This window comes from Triturus cristatus, chromosome 1_2 (genome assembly GCF_964204655.1).
Source record: "Triturus cristatus chromosome 1_2, aTriCri1.1, whole genome shotgun sequence".
Lineage (NCBI taxonomy): Eukaryota > Metazoa > Chordata > Amphibia > Caudata > Salamandridae > Triturus > Triturus cristatus.
The window spans coordinates 518972209-518992448 of record NC_140580.1 but is presented as its reverse complement, the minus strand read 5'-3'; the positions used below and the strand labels follow the sequence as shown (position 1 = coordinate 518992448).

Below are 20240 nucleotides of genomic sequence, written 5' to 3'. Positions count from 1 at the left end.
GCACTGCTTGCGCAGCGAGAGACCTCTTGTACGGGGTTTCAAAACGGAGCCAGGAATCGCACACGCTCGTGCGTGTGCTTATCCTTTTGTGGCACGCTATTGGCTTTTGCGTGCGTGTTTTTTTTACCAAGACCGCACACAATAGGTCAAAGGCGGGCGCATTGCTCCGCCCATGGCCAATTGGTGTCTGTTACTCGCAGCAACAGCATAAGTTTCCAATTATCATGCCCAGACACGGGCGCAATAATTGAAACCATATGTTTCGCAGTGGCGCGCGCGCACCACTCGCTGGGTTTCTTTGCTTGTTTAACCAGCATCTCACCTAACTCGATCTTGCAATATTTTTTTTATAAGCAGCGCAGCACAATGCACTTTTTTAATGTACTTTTTCAGCCTCTGAAAATATTATGCTTTAATTTCAGCAGCCCGGGCTTCAGCTTTAACAGCAGCAGCTGCAGTGCGGCTCGCACAACTTTTTTGAAAATAAAAAAGCACCAGTGACCTCTCGAGTGGCTCGGTACCACGATGGCAGCATATAGAATACATGCTGTTAGAGTGAACTTCAGCCAATCTTAGACTGAATTGCCCAATGGAAAGTCTGCTTCAACTCTGTCCAATAGTAACTGAGAAACTGTGGGCCAAGCACAGCCTGCAACGCTGCCCCGCTCCCAGCGTAAAGTGAAGGCAAAAAACTAGGAATACCACGCTGAGGATAAGTCAGGTCCCGTATGTTGCGGGACGGTAAGTGGGCATGCTCAAGGGCTCTCTGAATCTGTGTTTATCGTTGAATTTAATTTTCAGCTTGTCGAACGTCCAGCCATAGCTAATATGGTTGGAACAGTACACAATTCGCACATACAGATTTATAAGCTCAGTAGTTAGCCACCTTCATTCTTTAATACCGAAATGTCTGCAATGGTTTGTGTCTGGCACACCTACCTTCCACCTGTTGGCGCGCTCTTTGGGATAGCCCTGGGCACCTAGTAAGCGAGGAGAAGCTGCTGGATAGTTGAGTGTATCACACTCAGCAACAGAATGTTCCAGTGACGTAACCACTCCCTAAATTATGTGGTTACCTTCTTTGATGCGCTGTCTAATTGTGTGTTCTTAGTTACATGCCATTAGATGTTACGGGAGGATCGCGCATGTGGTGTGACCTACACAAGGACATACATTCGGAAGGGAGGAGTTGTGCGTTTCAACGTCATGGGGCACTTGATGTCTGGTGCAGTAGTGTCTGTTCCGGGTTTGCTTTTTAAGTATAGGCAGCTTATTGGAAAATACTTTCTCAGGCTGCAGACAGTTAGTATATTTTAATCGTAATAGAAAAAAGAAACGGGTGTCATGTCATTCCTACTGTCTTTGCCATTGTCGTTAAATTTGGGGTCCCACAATCCTATGGAGAGAGTGGAAGACAACTACAATATACCCACACAAAAGGGTCAGCAGGAGGGTGTGCTAGAAAGGCAGTTATCAGATGAAGAGGAAGAATGAAACAAGGGAGCAAGACTAGAAATAATAGTGTGCATTAATCTTTTATATGTTGGCAACTCATTGACTAGACCCTAGACCTACACAGACATCCAGTCACTCTGGGATACATTTGCTTCTTTTTTTTGTAGATCTTCATTTATGTGGACAATGTGGAGGGGTTTGGAGAACATAACTGGAATCCACAGTTTATTCATTTGTAAATTGTAAGCGTTTCTGACTCAAATAACTGGGTGTTGCATCGGGTCACTAAACATACTTTGTAGAAGTAGTTAGAGAAAGTGTGGTTTAACATCAACACCACACAAGAAATGTATTCCAAAGTTTTTCAGGGCGACACTTCAATAAACTGTTTTACCAAAGCAAGAGTTTTTCCACATTATGCATCTTTGAAACTGCCTTTCTAACGAGCGACGATCTGCCAGGTCATATTGTTTCAGAGGTTTTTTCGAGAAGTAGGATTTAAGCAAGCACTTAAAATGGCTGGAGTTAGCTAATCCCATGTAAAGGTAAACAGTTCCTCAAAAAATCCTTTCTTGATGTGTTGGATTGGGAGGTGATAATATTTCCTTATCAGGCGGGAGCCCATGGTAAAGGTCTATGAATTTTAAAGGACACAACTAGATATATATATATTATTTTTTTAAGCAGCGTAGCACACCTCACTTCACCTTTCTTTCCTTCTGCGCGACTCGCCCAACTTGATTTTTTCAATATTGTATGTTTTTCTTAAGCCGCACAGCACGCTGCACTTCATCTTCCACACAATTACCATCACATACATCCACTTCACTCCCAAACATGTTAAAAACATTTACATTCCAGCTCCAATAGCTCTAACTCAAAAATGCGAGACCTATTGCATTGCAAATGCTTGTTTCAAAGTGTTATGTGGCACACATACATGCCCTTAGGGCTTGTGTGTGCGCCACATGTGCACACATGCACATTTCAGGGGTGCAACAGGGTGTCCTTTTGGAACCCTTGCACCCTTGAAATTGTGCACGCAGTATGCGAGTACCTGTCGGTTACTCGCAAATTGCGTGTGCAAATCCCATTCATTTTGGCCCATAGGAATGAAAGGGAAGGTATTCCTTGATTGTGAATCTCAATTTGCGATTCACAATTAAGGAATATTAAGGAATCGCAATTAAGGAATATTAAGGAATCGCAATTTTTTTTGCGATTTCTACATACATTCCGTTTTGCGAGTCTTTAATAGCGATTCGGTAAAAATCGCTATTAAGGACTCGCAAAATTGACTTTACCTACATCTGGCCCTTAGTGAAGCTTACTTTATGGCAGCAAACCAGGCTACCACCATACTTTCTTCTCCACTCAACTTAGCTGGAACGAGGAGCAACGTTTGTGTTTTATGCAATCTTTTTGCTTTCATTGGCTGTCAATATTTCCTCAAAAGGTTTTATTTGACACCAGGGATGCTCAGATGAGGTCCCAAGTGGCTCCTGGTCTTCCAGACTTGAGAAACCTCAATACTGTGCCGGCTTGATGAAGCCGAAAGGCGAAATGCGTTGGTGCAGAGGCTTTTCTTGCTAATAAATCATCGAAGCATCCCGGAGAGTCCTGGTATTTTCTTTAATTCATTCATTGTTGTGGAATATCTAAATCTATATATCTATCTATCTATCTATCTATCTATCTATCTATCTCTCTATTTATCTCTCTCTTTCTCTCTCTCTCTCTCTCTCTCTCTCTCTATATATATATATATATATATATATATATATATATATATATATATATATACTGACATGATGACATGATTCTCGATGGGTACACAGTCTGGACATTACAACTAAACCAGGTTCTCAAATGGCTCTGAAATAAATACAATCTCCACGGCATAGTACTGAGGTTTCTCAAGCACGTAGAAAATGCTGCGAGGATAAAGAGTTTCACTCACAAATTGATCAAATGTATAGAAGATTCCTGAGAAGAGGATATCTAACTGTGGTATTGGACAATGCGAGAACAAGGGCCATGAAAAAAGAAGAGAGTCTTTGCTGCACCCAAAAATCCTTAAGGGGAAGCAAAACGCAAATCCTGAAGAAGATCAAATAAGATTCATCACCCAGTTCAACTCCTCGAGTAATGCAATAAGAGACGTATTACAAAACCATTGGAAAATACTTACTAAAGATGAAGATTTAAAAATCTATGCTTCAGACCATCTTAGCATTACCTACAGAAAGGCGTCTTCTCTGGGGGACTTGCTAACACACAGCTATTTCCAAAGATCAGACAGAAGTGGAAGCAAAAACCAATGGTTAAGAGCAAAGGGCTTTTTCAAATGCCCAAAATGCAAGACATCCAAACATGGTCAAAACCAGCAAGAAGTAATCACCCTGAAAGGAGAAAAAATCTAAATAAAAAAAAGAATCACATGTGAGGCTACATATGTAGTGTATGCTCTGAAGTGTCACTGTGGAAAACAATATATTGGGAGCACAGTGAATAAAAAAATCAAACTACCAATCCTCCAGCATCACAGAGCAATTATTAACAAAGACTTCTCCTATGCCACTGCAAAACATGTATGGAAAGATCATGAGGGCAACTGTGCGAATCTCTCCTTTTTTGGCATTGAACATATTCCTCTGAATCTGAGAGGTGGGGACCGTGAGCTAACATTATGAAAAGCAGAGTCCAAATGGATAATCATGTTGGGAACAGAGATCCCAAGGAGACTCAATACTGATGCAGAACTTTACACCTTTTTATAAATTTGTACTTTAACTATTCGAAATAAGGAAATTGTGTATCTCCAACTGTGTATTTCGGATATGCCGTTTAAACCTACACGATAGGTTTCAATGTGGTTGTTTAGAATTTACATTTGTCACTTGTACTTTAAGTAGAGTAGAAGGGGTTCCTGATCACTAGTTTGCGTGACTTATATAAAACTCTCAGGGATAGGCAGGAATAACATGTGTATAATCGCTTGATTAGATGGGTACTTCACCCTAACCCTATGTAAATGTAAATGTCCAGTATTTGTAAAGCCCAAACAATTGCCCGAGGGTGTCCAGGCGCTGGGTGCCATCGGGAAGATTAAGCGAGCTATTGCCCAGAGTCACATGGTGCTGGGCTGATCTGCCCACACCTCTTCCATACAAAGGATCCAGAGATAGTTAACTTTTTATAAAATGTACACTTTATAATGATATAATTGCACATATGAATATCAGCATGTTGGGGGAGGTGTTCTACCTCATACGATGAGCTATGTCCCCGTATCTTGTATATAGTTCTCATATTTATTGCATGTGCACTTTACTCTTGATTATAAATAGAAAAACTGAATTAATCTAAAGAATAGAGTAACTGTGCACTTTAAAAAGCTTGTATGAAAGGATACGCCCTTTTATCTCTCACACTATTGTATTTATTGCATTTGCACTTCACTTTCAATGACCAATAGATGAGCACTGAAATGTTTTAAAAAGTTTAGCCATCTGCATTTCGTTAATATCTATGTAGGAACATCAACAAAATTGTGAAATTTCAGAGAGAAAAAGCATGCATAGTTTATACACAGACTGTGATTTAAGCACATATGTAATCATGTAATACGAGGGTACGTCACCTTATATAGAACTGACAAGTCAACACTTTAAGGTCCCCCCCCTTTTTTCCTTTTATCCCCCCTTTTAACATTGGGGATCTTGTCTATATTATTCGATTTGTTTTGTGCACTATGTTGTCATGAGTTGAAAAAATGTAGAATGTTCCTTTTAATAACCAACAAAGTTTTTTCTATGGTGGAGGGCAGGGGTTAACCTACTTCTTTAAATGCACTTTATACATTACACACTTTGACCCGGACGAAGGTCACTGACTGAAACGCGTAGGTCGTTTTTTCTCCTGTTGCACTAATTGCACTTTGCCCTTTATATGAATGAAAACAACGCAAAAAACAAGAAAATAAAGACCTCCTAAGGAACTACAACCTGTTGTGATCTCGTTGTATGGGGTGCTGCCTTTCTGTGTCCCCTAGTGATGGCGGTGGAACAAACGTGAGGGTAACACGGGATACCGATATCATATATATATATATTTACAGAGCACAAATCTAACCACAAAGAAATAGTGATTTGTAAGCTTTTTAGGCAGAGATGTACTACGTGAATGCTCTAAAAGATCTCTCAAATGAAGGAGCGGTGTGCATTTATGATCGATTGCGCATGTCACTATCTCCTGAATCCTTTTACTGTCTCCTTGTATATCCTTTTCTGAGGCTGATAAAATTCCTGTTGCTCACCTTTGGAGAAGCCATCTTTATTGCCTGAAATTTCACAGTTTGTTTTACTAAATTATAGACCTATGTCAGTTGTTGCATATTCTTTTTTTAAGCAATTCTGTTTGCAGTGCTATTGTGTTTCCCACATAGCCTACTCAGGGAATCTAAGACAGTATATGTGTTGTCAAAGAAGGTATTTGTTTTCGGTTGTTTGGTCTTGAGGCCTTTTAAGCTTCTAATGCCTTTTAAGCTTCTAATAACTGGATGATGAAAAATCAGTACTCGCTGAGGCAGTTGGTAGATAAAATGGTGGATCACTTACTTGAACCGAGCGGTTGCATGGAGTTACCAAGCACTTTAACTCATTTGGCTACTTTGTCTAATAATAGACACAACTCTTGGCTCAGGTTGTTTGGGTGTGTGCATGATTTACACTTGAAATACTGCACTCATGTCTGGGGTTGATACATTGTTGGTAGAGAGACTCGGTCAGACTTTTGATCAGTCTAGGCTTTCTTTAGGGCTTTCTGCAGCGGATTTACTGCCATTTATAACACCAAAAAAGGAAAAAATATTCTGTGCCTATGGGCTGCAGCTACATTTTTTTATCTTGAGACACTAAAATATGCTGGGCTTGGCATATCAGGCTGAAGTATGGAATGTCATAGTGGATTCCAAATAGTTGAGCACTAATCATCTTTACAAATGCAGATGGGTGAGGTTCTGCAGCTGATGTTCACCGAGAGGCATCTGGGTCTGTTCTCTGTTTGTTTATCTGCAGTGCTACATTTTTTACTGCAGCCGGCAAAGGAAGATATACATGTTGCATCTGTCAGGGGTTACCCAACTTTTCTTTAGAATTTCCTGAGAAATTTGAGTGGAGCTTTGTTTCGGTACATTCCATGGTTATGTAGTTTCTGAAGGGTGGGGGGACGTGGTTTGCAGCCCAAGATGGAAGTCGCTTGAGCTACGTGCCCCGAGTTGAGGGCAATGATCCGACCATAATCCGTACTCCACAGCTTGTTCCGATGACACCGGGACGCACGGGCTGCTGCTGTCTCCTGCCTGCGAGCTGCAATGGGCGAATTGGGACTCACAGAGGCTCATGGTCTTGTAATACGGGCCTGGGAGGAATCTGGACTGCTTCTGGGCCTGGCTGCGACGTGAGGCCTGCGGTGCCGTGACCTTGCCTACATCTGGTGCCGTGCTGTGTGCCCCTGGGGCCGGCTGACGTCCCGACTTGAGCCCCCGGGCGGGAGGGCCTTGAGGCGGTTTCCTGCAATTGACGACCGGATAGCCACTGGTAGGTGCAACACTGCTCCTTCCTGCTCTATGGTGGCCTGAAGGGTGACCAGTGCCATTGTCGTGGACAGCCTCAGTGCCCCGTGCGGAGGCCTTCCACCAGCCACCGGGCATATACCTACTGCGTGCCTCTGGGACTGACCAGTGTGTGGGCCCGGCCCCCGTACCGGGGCCTTACAACAGTTATACCATTCTGCTGGCTGGTTGTGGCCCCTGTGGGCTAAACACTGTTTCTCGTTGCGCTCTGGCGCCCCTGGGGCTCCTTGGGTGTCAACTGGTGAGGGTTTGTGCCCCCGGGCGGGGGCCCTACGTCAGATACCTGGGTCGGCTGCTGGTCTAGGAGTCCCCGGTGAATGCAGCGCTGCTACTCTCTGCCCTGCGGAGACCTGAGACCCTCGTCATTGACGCCCTGGAGGGGCAGTGGACCACACTTTCTTTACGACGGCGGCCTGTCTCCCTCTGGTGGGGGGGCTCCCTTCACAGCACGCAGTGACGCCCTGATCAGCGACAGTGGGGGCCCCCCCCCCTGGGGAGGATCGTCGGTGCTTTTGGGGCCTCCGGAGCCTTGGGGGGCTCGCAGAGCTGCGGCGTGGCTTGGCGGAGTCTCCGTGGCGGCGCTGGGCCTAGCTGAGACGTGGGATCTACACTGCAGCGGTTTTGCTCGCTCTGGTTACCGAGCTGCACTGCCTTGACACCGGCTGAGGTCTTGGCTTGGGCCCTCCTCGACCTGGGCCTTTCTTCTACTGGCTGGCTCTATAGCCTGGACTGATTTTCTGTGAGGTACTGGGGGTCCCCTCCCATCTAGTGGCCTGTATCTCCCGCTCTGGAGCTGGCGCAGGCTAGTATCACTGCGTGGGATGGTGTAGCTTTGGACCCTGGGTTCTCTTGCTTGCCCGGCGACACGTGATTTCGGAACCTACGATTGCTGATCTGCGGTACCCACCTATATAACCCGCTCTGGTGATATAATCCCTTTCCTGGGGCGTGCCTTGCGGCCAGTGGTGGTGGATCCCGCACTACTCAGGGAATCCCATCTGGTTTTGAAATAACCCACGACCTGGTCTGCTTCAGCCCAACACACCAACCATAATGGACAGGGGTAAGACGAAATCTACCTCCAGATCCGGGAGAACCAGGTCACCCTCACCACACTCTGAACATTGCTCCGGCGCTCCCGCTACTCCGAGGATGGAGCCTTGTCCAACCCTCCGGATGATAAGTTAGACGTGATTTTAAAAGAAATTTGTGATTCCCGAACGGCACTGGAAAATCGTTTGGGCACGATATCTGTGGAGCTCAATCTCCTCAAGGCCGACCATGGGAAGTTACCGGAGAAAGTTAAGTCTGCAGAACAAACTCTGGAAACAGTGGTGCCACAGGTAGCTGCTCATGACGAACAACTTAGTCAAGTGCGCCAGCAGATTAACTCCCTCCAGGCCCGTGCAGATGATGCGGAAGGTCGGGCCCGGCGTAATAATCTTACTGCTGTTGGACTGAACAGAAGGCCCTAACCCGACGACTTATATCAAACACTGGCTGAAAACCACTGTGGTTCCAACTTGCCTGTCCGCACATTTTACTGTCGAACGGGACCACCGAGTACCTGCACGCCGTCCAATCCCTGGAGCAAACCCCGTCCAGTGCTGGTCAAAATTTTAAACTACAGGGACAGCGATCATCTGCTGCAAGCAACTCGTGAAAACGGACCACTGCAAATTGACAATGTGAAAGTATCCATTTTCCCTGACTATACATTGGCTGTACAGCGTAAACGCTTCTCATTTTTGGAAGTTATGGCCTGAGTCCGTGCCGCCGGCCTCACCTTTGCATTGCTATTCCTGGCAAAACTGAAAGTTTTTTTTTTTAAACCTCCTTTATTGATTGCCAAGATAGCATTGCACTGTGATACATGTAATACAAATGGCATTTTATCTTTTGATGTTCTCCCCATCGTATACAGTACAAAGTGGTATGCTGAACAGGTAATTCAATTGCAGTTGTTCTTGGTTATATATCCGCCACTGCGGCTATAAGGGCAAAACTGAAAGTTATATACAATCAGCGATTTGCTATTTTTTGATTCACCAACGATGCTTGGGACTGGCTTGATTAAAACCTTTCCGGAGATCACAATGTGCTCCCCGGGGACATAGAAAGGGCCTCATGACGCAGAGCATGGGCTCCGGCTCTCCGCCTCAGCAACAAGTGTTGGAGGGTAGGCAAGTGGCTCTTCGATCTGCCACGGCCTTCCGCTCACCTCGGCCGCCTATCAGCACCAGTCCTTCAGTTGAGGCCAACTCGGACTCTGAATCAGCGGGTAGTGCCCTTCTGTGTCTATGCAGCTGAGTAACGATCCTTTGGAATGATACGTTTCTGTGATGGTTATAAGGTTGCTTCTCTGCCTAGACTGCATGTGCACTACAAAATTGTGTCATAAGTAATGTCATTATTCCTGCAGTTATGAGTGCCGGACTCTGCGGCAGCCTGTGAGTTGGTACTACAGTTTTATTACTATGTAACTAGGGAGGTTATGGTATGTCCCCCTGGCCCGGCCTGTCCTGGGCGATTCCATGCATTGTGTTCTTTTCTCTCCTTTTTCTTACTTCTTTTAAGGAACAGTACTGTTTGCAACCTACCGCACAGGCGATAGCAACAGGTTGATGTAAATTGTGTTGATGTTTCTTACGCAGTTTGGTCGAGCAAAGTTAGATCGTTGAAACCAGTATTGGGTTGTAGTTTTATTGTTTGTATTATTGCTGCATGATCCGATGTGTAGGGGGAGGGATGGGAGGTAGGTTGGGGTGTGGGAGGAGCGGGTGGGTTTCGTCAGGGGGGCCCTGATGATGACTACTCCCAAATCTTACACTATCATATCCTGGAGTTCGAGGCATGTGGGCTGCTGAATTCATATCTGTGCATAGATCGCCGCCTAGTGTTGGGTCCGGATGATTGCACATTGTTGTCCTGGAACAGTCTTCGAAGTATCATGAGATAGGTGGCTCCTCCCCTGGACTACAGTGCGCATGGGCATCCTCTCCATCCTTAGATTGTTTTTTTCCGCCATTGGGTTCGGATGTAACTATCTTAGCTCAACTTAGGAATACTTAGTTTTAGGCCAAAAGGCCTTTAGTTTTCGTCGGTACAGTTACCGTTCGGTGTCGACTACTAGATTTAGTGCTCCACACCCTCTTCCAACTTTCAGACCGGTTTGGTCCAAACTTCGAAGCTCGATCGACGATGGAATCGAGGACTCCATTCAAGAGGTGTCCGTTATGCCACGCGAAGTACCCTCATATCGACGTCCACCCAGTCTGTAATAAATGTCTCTCGCCGGATCACGACGAATCGAAATGCATGGCCTGTGCACGGTTCCGATCTAAGAAGACTCTGCGGAATCGACGGGCAGCGAGGCTCGAAGCACAGCAAGCAGCGCCTGCTCCCACCAACATATTCAGTACCGAGGATGAGGACGCCGAGAGCGTGGAAGAAGTAGTCTCTAGCCCCGCTTCAGAACATGATTCCCGATCGGACGACGACGATGAGGTGATCTTTCGACGTGAAGAAACCGTCGATGAGGTAGGAGACTTCGACGAGGCCTACGGGGCCGAAGAAGACCGCTCTCCCGAAGAGCTAGGCCAACCCGTCGAAACGGAGGCCGAAACTGTACGTCGTCATCAGGCTCCGGTCGAGGGATCGCCTTCGGGCCTTACCCAAGATCAAATACATGGTTCCTCGGCCCCACCTTCCGGTCCGGCCTCGAACACTCTGCAAGAGCCACTATTATCGAAGACGACCGGGTTATTAGACCCAAAACCATCCATTGCTCCAGTCCCTTCAAAAACGAAAGTGAAACTGGTGGTGGTCGGATCGAAGGCGTCGAAACCATCCACTGCCCCAACGCAGAAAAAAGTCGTCGGCTCCGACCGCGTACAAAGAGACTTCGGCGCCGAGCTCACCGCGGCGGATGCGGTCGATACACGGAAAAAGCATGCCCTCGGGCACCACAAGGCACTGAGACCTTCGGCGCCGACATCGAAGGCCGTAACCTCCGCAGTCAAAATGGGCGCCCCGGCTACGTCGACGCCTAGAGCACCGATGCCGACTAAGTCCTCGACTACGTCGACTGTCGATACATCCCTTCAGACCAGTGACCCCCTTCCGACAAAGAAGTCGGGGCTGGCCTCGACGTCTACTACCAAGGTGCCCATCAAACCACCAACTGCGTTCGCTGTGCAGCAGGTCTCTGCATCTCTACAGCGCATCTGTGACCGGGCAACCCTCCACTCTATCTCGGGTCCCGACACAACCTCCCCTTGTAGAGTGCACTCGGAGCCCACCAACATCACGTTTGGGCTGCCACCGCCATCGGCACCAAAACTATTTCAAATTCGGACACGTGTCCTCCACACACAGTCCACCACCTCTGGCCTTACAGAACAAGACTCTTCGGGGCCACGATTTATCGACGCCGACACTGGCAGGTTAATGCTCCACAAGCGCAAAATACCGCCAGTCAGGGAAGAGGAGCCATATAAAATTCCTCTTAAACGCAAGCTGCCAGCAGAGCAGGAGCCAGTGCTACAAGAACACTTCCAACCCTTCCATTCAGATCCGCAGTCCTTTTCTCCTACCCCTTCCGAATCGGACGCAATACAGGACTATGGCGGGGAGGATACCATCTACCCTGGGGACGTAGATCCTGATGAACAACTACAAGACCCGGATCAGGCGTGGGATGATCCCACAGACCAAAGTGTCGCGCCACATACTCAAGATGCGCAACTCTATAACGTAAAAACGTCTCCTACAGAGGACACGGCTGCATTTAATGCCCTCATCGAACGGGCTGCTGCTCATCATGGAGTGGAGCTCCATTCTGACGCCATTGAAGAAGACTTCCTGCTTGACACTTTCGCATCTTCGGAAAGAACTGTCAAAACCCTGCCCATGTTAAAAGGGGTTCTCAAACCTGCTAAAGACATTTTCAAGGACACCACAAGAGCCCGGGTGTTAAATCCTAGGATTGAAAAAAAAAATACAAGCCTGCACCCGGTGACCCTAAATACATTAGGGGTCAATTGCCGTTAGACTCCATGGTGGTTGCCAATGCTCGCAAGAGAGCCCACTCACAAACGACTGGTGATGCTCCTCCCCCAGACACGGAGTCAAAAGTACTAGAAACATCGGGCAAACGCATTGCAGCGCAAGCAGCGAACATCCTGCGCATTGCTAATACACAGGCACTCCTGGCACGTTATGACAGGTCACATTACGACACGCTGGAGTCACTGCTCCAACATCTACCAGATGAGTATAAGGAGTCTGCGGAGCTACTCATTAGAGAAGGACAACTCCTCACTAATGAATCCATAAAATGCGCCCTTGACGCAGCTGACACAGCGGCTAGAGCAATAAACACAAGCGTCATGCTAAGACGTCATGCCTGGTTAAGAATCTCCGGCTTCAAACCCGAGATCCAAAACAATATTCTGAACTTACCAGTTAACACAGAATTCTTATTCGGCCCAGACGTTGACACTACCCTAGAAAAGATAAAGAAAGACACTGACACTGCGAAATCAATGGGGGCTCTGCAAACGCAGCAATTTCGTAGTGGCTCCTTTCGTCGCACTGGAAATAGAGGCACAACAAGGGGTCAGGGGTCACAACAGCAGTATACTAAAAGTGGCGCACAAAGCACCTATGACAAAAACAACAGGGGTGGATATCGTGGATCCAGCACCAAAGGCAGGGGACGTGGCTATGGCAACACCAGGTCGTCTCCAAAAAACGAAAAGTGACGCCCTCTCCTTACCCCCCGACCACATAACACCTGTCGGGGGACGACTCCAGCAGTTCCTGTCCGCATGGAAGAACATCACCACGGACAGGTGGGTCAGGGACATCATCCAACATGGGTACTGTCTAGAACTAACTTCCACTCCACCCAACATACCACCAAAGCACCGTCCTATGTCAGCCGAACACTTAGATTTACTCCAGCAAGAAGTGCTTGCTATGCTCACAAAAGAGGCAATAGAAGTAGTGCCCATCGACCAGCAGGGCACAGGGGTGTACTCGCTGTACTTCTTAATCCCAAAAAAGGACGGCTCGCTCAGACCTATCCTAGACCTGCGACCCCTAAATCTATATATACTATCGGAGCATTTCCATATGCTCACCCTCCAGCAGGTTCTCCCACTACTCAGTAAGGGGGATTTCCTAGCTACGCTAGACCTGAAGGATGCATACTTCCACATACCAATACACCCTTCACACAGGAAATACCTCAGATTCACTATTCAAGGGAATCACTAACAGTTCAAAGTTCTCCCCTTCGGAGTAACAGCACCCAGGGTCTTTACCAAGTGCCTGGCAACAGTGGCCGCGCATTTGCGACGACAAAACATTCACGTCTTCCCTTATCTGGACGACTGGCTAGTTCAGGCCAAATCAGCACAACAATGTGCCACCCACATGTCCCACACCATTCACCTTCTCCACGGTCTGGGATTCTCACTAAATTACCCAAAATCAAGTCTCCAACCTGCGCACGTACAACAGTACTTAGGCGCAACAATCAACACTCTGGCTGCCACAGCTCAGCCAACTTTAGTGAGAATCAACAGCATGCCACAGCTGATCTCCAAATTCCGACCTCAGCACTCCCTTCCTGCGCGAGTATTCATGCAGTTGATGGGCATGATGGCCTCCTGCATTTTCATAGTCCCACACGCGAGACTACATATGCGCCCGCTTCAGGAGTGCTTGGCACGTCAATGGAATCAGGCTCACGGGCAATTAAAAGACCTAGTGTTGGTGAGCGGTCGGGCATACAACTCTGCATTGGTGGAATCCACAAAACCTTTGCAAGGGCCGACCGTTCCAAGAGCCTGTTCCACAAATAGTACTGACAGCGGACGCCTCTCTCCAGGGATGGGGAGCTCATGTACTCAATTACACAGTGCAGGGACTATGGACGACACAGCAAAAGAAGATGCACATCAACCTTCTGGAACTGATGGAAATCTTCCTAGCCATGAAGGCATTCAAAGTACACCTGTGCAACAAAGTCGTGTTGATCCGGACGGACAACATGACTGCCATGTACTACATACAGAAGCAGGGAGGAACACACTCTCCACAGTTGTCTCATCTGGCTCAGAGCATGTGGAAGTGGGCCATTCAAAGGAACATATTCCTCATGGCGGAACACCTCCCCGGCAAGGACAACCAGATGGCGGATCTGCTCAGCAGACACAGCCACCAGATGCACGAGTGGGAGCTACACCCATCAGTACTCCAACCGTACTTCCAGCGGTGGGGTCATCCAGAGATAGACCTATTCGCCACAAACGAAAATGCAAAATGCCAAAGCTTTGCCGCCAGGTTCCCACATCCACAGTCGCAGGGCAATGCGATATGGATGAACTGGTCCGGCAGATTTGCGTACGCTTTTCCCCCAGCGCCATTAATACCGCTGGTGGCACGCAAACTGCGACAGCACTCACTGACACTCATCCTAGTTGCTCCAACGTGGGCGCGCCAGCCATGGTACACCACCTTTCTGGAACTTTCCGTGGTGCCACATCAAAGGCTGCGGATCAAACCCGCGCTTTTGACGCAGAACCATGGCGAAATTCAGCACCCAGATCCGCAACAGCTGAACCTGGCAATCTGGCTCCTGAAGTCTTAGAGTTTGGCTACCTAAACCTGCCACCTGACTGTATGGAGATCATCAAGGAGGCCAGGAGACCCACTACCAGAGCTTGCTATGCAGCTAAATGGAAGAGGTTTGTCATTTACTGCAACAACAATGACATTAGCCCGCTAGACGCATCCATTCAGAACATAATCTGCTACCTCTTACACCTATACCGATGCAATCTGGCGTACACCTCAATACGTATCCATTTAACAGCAATAGCAGCCTATCTCCAAAACAGGCAGCACCTTTCTTTATTCAGAGTGCCTGCCATCAAAGCCTTCTTGGAAGGACTTAAACGAGTAATTCCCCCAAGACACCCACCAGCACCGGTGTGGAACCTCCACTTGGTCCTCACCAGACTGATGGGTCCGCCCTTTGAACCTCTCCATTCATGTGAGATTCAATTCCTCACCTGGAAAGTGGCTTTCCTGGTTGCCATCACTTCCTTAAGGAGAGTTAGTGAACTCCAGGCACTAACCATTCAGGAGCCATTCATTCAGGTACACGCAAACAGGGTTGTCCTACGCACCAACCCCAAGTTCATGCCCAAAGTCATATCACAGTTCCACATTAATCAAACTATCGAACTGCCCGTTTTCTTCCAAAATCCGCAAAATGTCGCGGAAAGAATGCTCCATACACTAGATGTAAAGCGGGCTCTCATGTACTATATTGACAGGACAAAGGATTTTAGAAAAACTAAACAACTCTTCGTTGCCTTCTCTCCACAACACAAAGGCAACGCCATTTCCAAAGCAGGAATAGCCAGATGGATCGTTAAATGCATTCAGATTTGCTATCACAAAGCTAAACGCACATTAACGGTTCCCCCACGAGCCCACTCAACACGAAAGTTAGGGGCATCCATGGCTTTCCTAGGAAACATCCCTTTACACGAAATTTGTAGAGCAGCCACATGGTCCACTATACATACATTTACCAAACACTACTGCGTAGATGTACACTCAAGACAGCAAGCAGCTGTAGGACAGGCTGTTCTCAAAACTCTTTTTCAGACTGCTGCAGCTGGCACTGGTAGCCGCCGCTAATAGGAGGTACTGCTATGTATTCTATGCACAGATATGAATTCAGCAGCCCACATGCCTCGAACTGAATATGCTACTTACCAGTATGCATCTGTTCTTGGCATGTAGGGCTGCTGACATTCATATCGCCCACCCTCCTCCCCGGCGCCTGTAGAAGCTGCAGCTCTCAGAATTACTGTATAGCATGGTCATCCCTTACTGTATCTACTCCATCACTGCCACAATGGCGAAAAACAATCTAAGGATGGAGAGGATGCCCATGCGCACTGTAGTCCAGGGGAGGAGCCACCTATCTCGTGATACTTCGAAGACTCTTCCAGGACAACAATGTGCAATCATCCGGACCCAACACTAGGCGGCGATCTATGCACAGATATGAATGTCAGCAGCCCTACATGCCAAGAACAGATGCATACTGGTAAGTAGCATATTCAATATCAAGGGAATGGGAGCGATTTCTAAGTGCCATCTTATTGCAGCACAATTACACCGCCGTATGTATTTGCCAGAGACACACCTAATGCCCACCAAAACGGCAAAATTACAGCGCAGTTGTGGGGGTCAAATTTATGCCACTACGTATTCTGCCTTTTCTAGAGGGACTGCAATATGGATACAGGCTTGGGTTCCTTTCTCCCTTAGTGAGAGCAGGATAGATGAACAAGGGTGTTGCGTGTTATTACCGCGGAACTTAGACGGTATGCAAGTGGTGTTGGGGTCCCTTTATGTGCCAAATGCAGATCAAGATGCCTTTTTGTCCCGGGTCTCACTAGCTCTCTCAGACTGGTCCGGCTACCCATGGCTGCTAGGAGGGGATCTAAATGCATTGGTTCATGTATTTCTAGACCGCTCTCACCCTCCTTTGCTAAATACCACCTCGCGCTCCCACGCTGCGGCGCTATCGTGCTGGGCGCATGGATGGAATTTAATAGATGTTTTGAGGTCCCAGCATGTAAACATGCAGGAGTATTCCTTCTATTCTCACCCCCACATGCTACATACCCACCTGGATTATTTCCTGTGCTCACCCAAGCTCTTGTCGACCATTTCTCACTGTACTTACTTAGGCAAGACAATCTCAGATCACAATCCTATTGAACTGAACCTCAAGTGGGGACGCTTTCCACTGCCTTTCCCGACCTGGCGTACGCAACCTGTGCAATTTGAGGACCAAGTATATAGGGCCACATTAACTACTGCTATAACTACATATTTTACAATTAATGGAGGTACAGCCACGACACGATCCCTGGAATGGGAAGCATTTAAGGTGTCGATCTGGGGCGTCTCCTTGAGCTCCTTGGTGGGATTCAGAAGAGAAACGATTAGAGACCTCACAGAGCTGGAGGGTAAACTGCAAGCACAGGAAGTGGAGGCCCAAATGGACAGTGATGGGGTGGAACGCTTACAGTTAGCTAGGGTCAAATATGCAGAATTATTGGAATGTTTATGATTGATTGATTTTAATGCATACACACTTTGCATGCACTCGGAGGCAGACCGTTCCGCCACCCTACTGGCGAGACTCATTGCGCCTCCATCTACCTCCACTCCCATATTGGCAATTAACAATGTTCAGCATACGCAGGTCACTACACAGACAGATAAATTCTGAATTCCAAACCTACTATGCCACTCCATATGCAGCTTCTTCTCTAGACATGGCAGACACTACTACTCGCTTCCTTGCAGAGGTAGATCTCCCAGTTATTTCTGACTCCGACGTCCAACAACTGGAAGCTCCGATCACACCGGTAGAAATTAATATGGCAATTAAGGCATTAGCTCGTAATAAAACACCGGGTTCTGACGAGCTCCCTATTGAATTTTATTCAACATTTGCGTCAGCGCTAGTGCCTAAACTGCTGCAGCTTTACACTACCTCATTTGCTGAGGGTACACTACCCCCCACAACTAGAGAAGCATTGGTCACTTCCCTGCTGAAGCCTGACAAAGATCCTCTCGAGCTTACAACTTACAGGCCCCTCTCCATACTTAATACGGAGTATAAAATACTCAGTAAACTTTTGGCGTCTAGGCTTCTCCCCTTGCTCCCTCAACTCATACATGTAGATCAGTGTGGGTTTGTTCCCAACCGTAGTACCTCTTTAAATATTCGTCGATTTCACGCCATACTGCATGCGACCTCAGCACAGTTCCTGCGCGCTGGCTGTTTATCCCTGAATATACGCCAAGTGTTTGATACTTTGAGCTGGTCTCATATGTTAGCTGTCTTGACCTAAGTTTGGGCTACCTCTGGCATACTGTAACTGGATAAAATTACTCTATACTTATCCAACAGACCGCGCAAAGACTGGTTCGATCATATTGCTGGCGTATTGTATTTATCGAGGCACGCAACAGCAGTGGGGGCTGGTTTTAATGGGCAAAAGGGGCGTTGCTCTACCAGTGGCCGGGAGAAGAAGAGAGAGAATGTACACCATGTGGAGCAGCAGCTTTAAATTAAGCGCTCTGCTCGCTGCTTCATGCAAATTCTAGTTTGCTTTTTTTTTTTTAAAGGAAGGGGTGAGGTCAGACTGAGACGAGTGCTCCTGCGCATGTGCCGGCTGGGGATGAGGACTATTGCTCGCCCTCGAGGCACACACAAGGAGAGTGATGTCAGCATGATGGGAGTGGCTGGAGGAAGCGGCAATTATTAACTTTTAAATGGGGCGCTTACGCTGTAGCCGAGGCGTTTACAACAGAGCGCCATTGAATTAAATGGTAAGGGGCAGGGCTGGCGTACATCGACAAAGTGAAGTGGGTGGCAACAACTGAAGCACTCCATTCGTGTTTGCACCACTGTTTAAGCCTCCTATTGGACAATGGAAGCCGGTGGAGTGGGCTGTGGAAGAGTTTGTCTTTGCAGCTCCGATTTCATTTCCGTGATGATGAGCATGCAGCAGGTGTTCGTGTTGGCTGTTTATCGTTCAGGAGGGAAAGCAGCACTGGCACGCAAAGTATAAGTGCACTGCAGTGTGCAGTCACAGCGGAAGGCCCGGTTAAGAAACCCTTCTGAAATCGATTAACTAGGTGTAAAATAATGACTTGGAAGCCATAGCCTTTGACGTGAGATTTGCTAATTCCAGGATGTTAAGGGTCGTGCCCAGATCTGTGCTGAAACCAGGTTTCACAGACATTTTGCAAACCTGCGTAAAGGAGGGCAGAGAGGACTGCGGTTTCTATTATGGCATTCGCTCCTTTCCAAGACTGTTTCGAAGGAACACTTTGTTTGCCAATCCAAAACCCTATCTTCTGTCTTCTTCAATGATAGTTCAGTGCTAGCCTATTTACAAACAAGCGTCCATTGTGTATTTTTACCTGGGGCAGGAGTGAGGGTAATGAAATGCACATGCACGAGGCAGTTGTTTTTCAGACGTCTTTGATATCCGTGATCCGCGAGACGGGAAGAGAAGCTTCAGGAATCAGTCAGCAGGGACATAACAGTTTTTCTTTTACTTTAGTTTCTCTATCTACCAGAGGCGTTTGTATGGGAACATTTGCGAATGTGAGGACTACTATCCTGACGGCTCTGGAGAAGGCGGAAGGGGTGTTGAGGGAGCTGGAGCAGCGTAGGCCTGAGCGACCAGAGTTGCAGGACGGGCTGCTTGAGGCGAAGGAGGTGGTAGCGACGGAAACTGAGCGGCTGCGGGGCTTTGACTACAAGCGGTATCTCGTCAGAGTGCATGCGGAACGGGACAAGGTAGGAACGCTACTGGCTAGACTAGCGAACCCGGAACCCCGGGGCTGCCCGGTTCTAAGTATTAGAACGGAGACGGGGGAGATGGTTTACTCGCAGGGGGCGGTGCTCCAGCGGTTCAGGTCATACTATTCGGTCCTCTATGAGAGCCAGTTGGGGGTGGAGAACTCCGAGATAACTGAATACCTGGCGACTCTTTGCCTCCCCCGGGTAGATGCGGAAACTGCGATGGTGCTGGGAGGCCCCATTACGCTGCAGGAGATTCGGGTGGCTATTAAGCAGATGGCCAGAAACAAAACGCCGGGGGTCGATGGCCTGCCGATCGAATTCTACGCGCAATTTGTGGATGCCTTAGCGCCCAGGCTCTTGCTGGTCTACACTGAGGCCATGGAGCTGGGGAGACTCCCCCAGTCGATGAGGGAGGCCTTGGTGGTGCCGTTGTTGAAGCCCGGCAGGGATGCCTCGGATGTGACATCATATCGACCTTTGTCTATGCTGACAGTCGACTACAAAATATTGAGTCGCATATTAGCCACTAGATTATTACCGCACATGACCAAATTGGTTCACGGGGACCAAGCCGGTTTTATCCCCACCAGGAGCACAGCCTGGAATATTCGCCGCCTGGTCCGTATCATGGACAGCGTCTGGGACCCAGCACAGCGGCCGGCAGTGCTCGCCGTGGACATCGAAAAGGCTTTCGATAGCCTCGAATGGGGATACCTCGACGCG

General features: G+C 47.8%; 1 protein-coding gene across 2 annotated transcripts in view; it reads left to right on the top strand.

Moving 5' to 3' along the window:
• The window catches only part of EDRF1 (erythroid differentiation regulatory factor 1), a 412080-nt gene that overhangs the window by 250949 nt on the left and 140891 nt on the right, over window positions 1–20240 (top strand). The window lies entirely within an intron of this gene.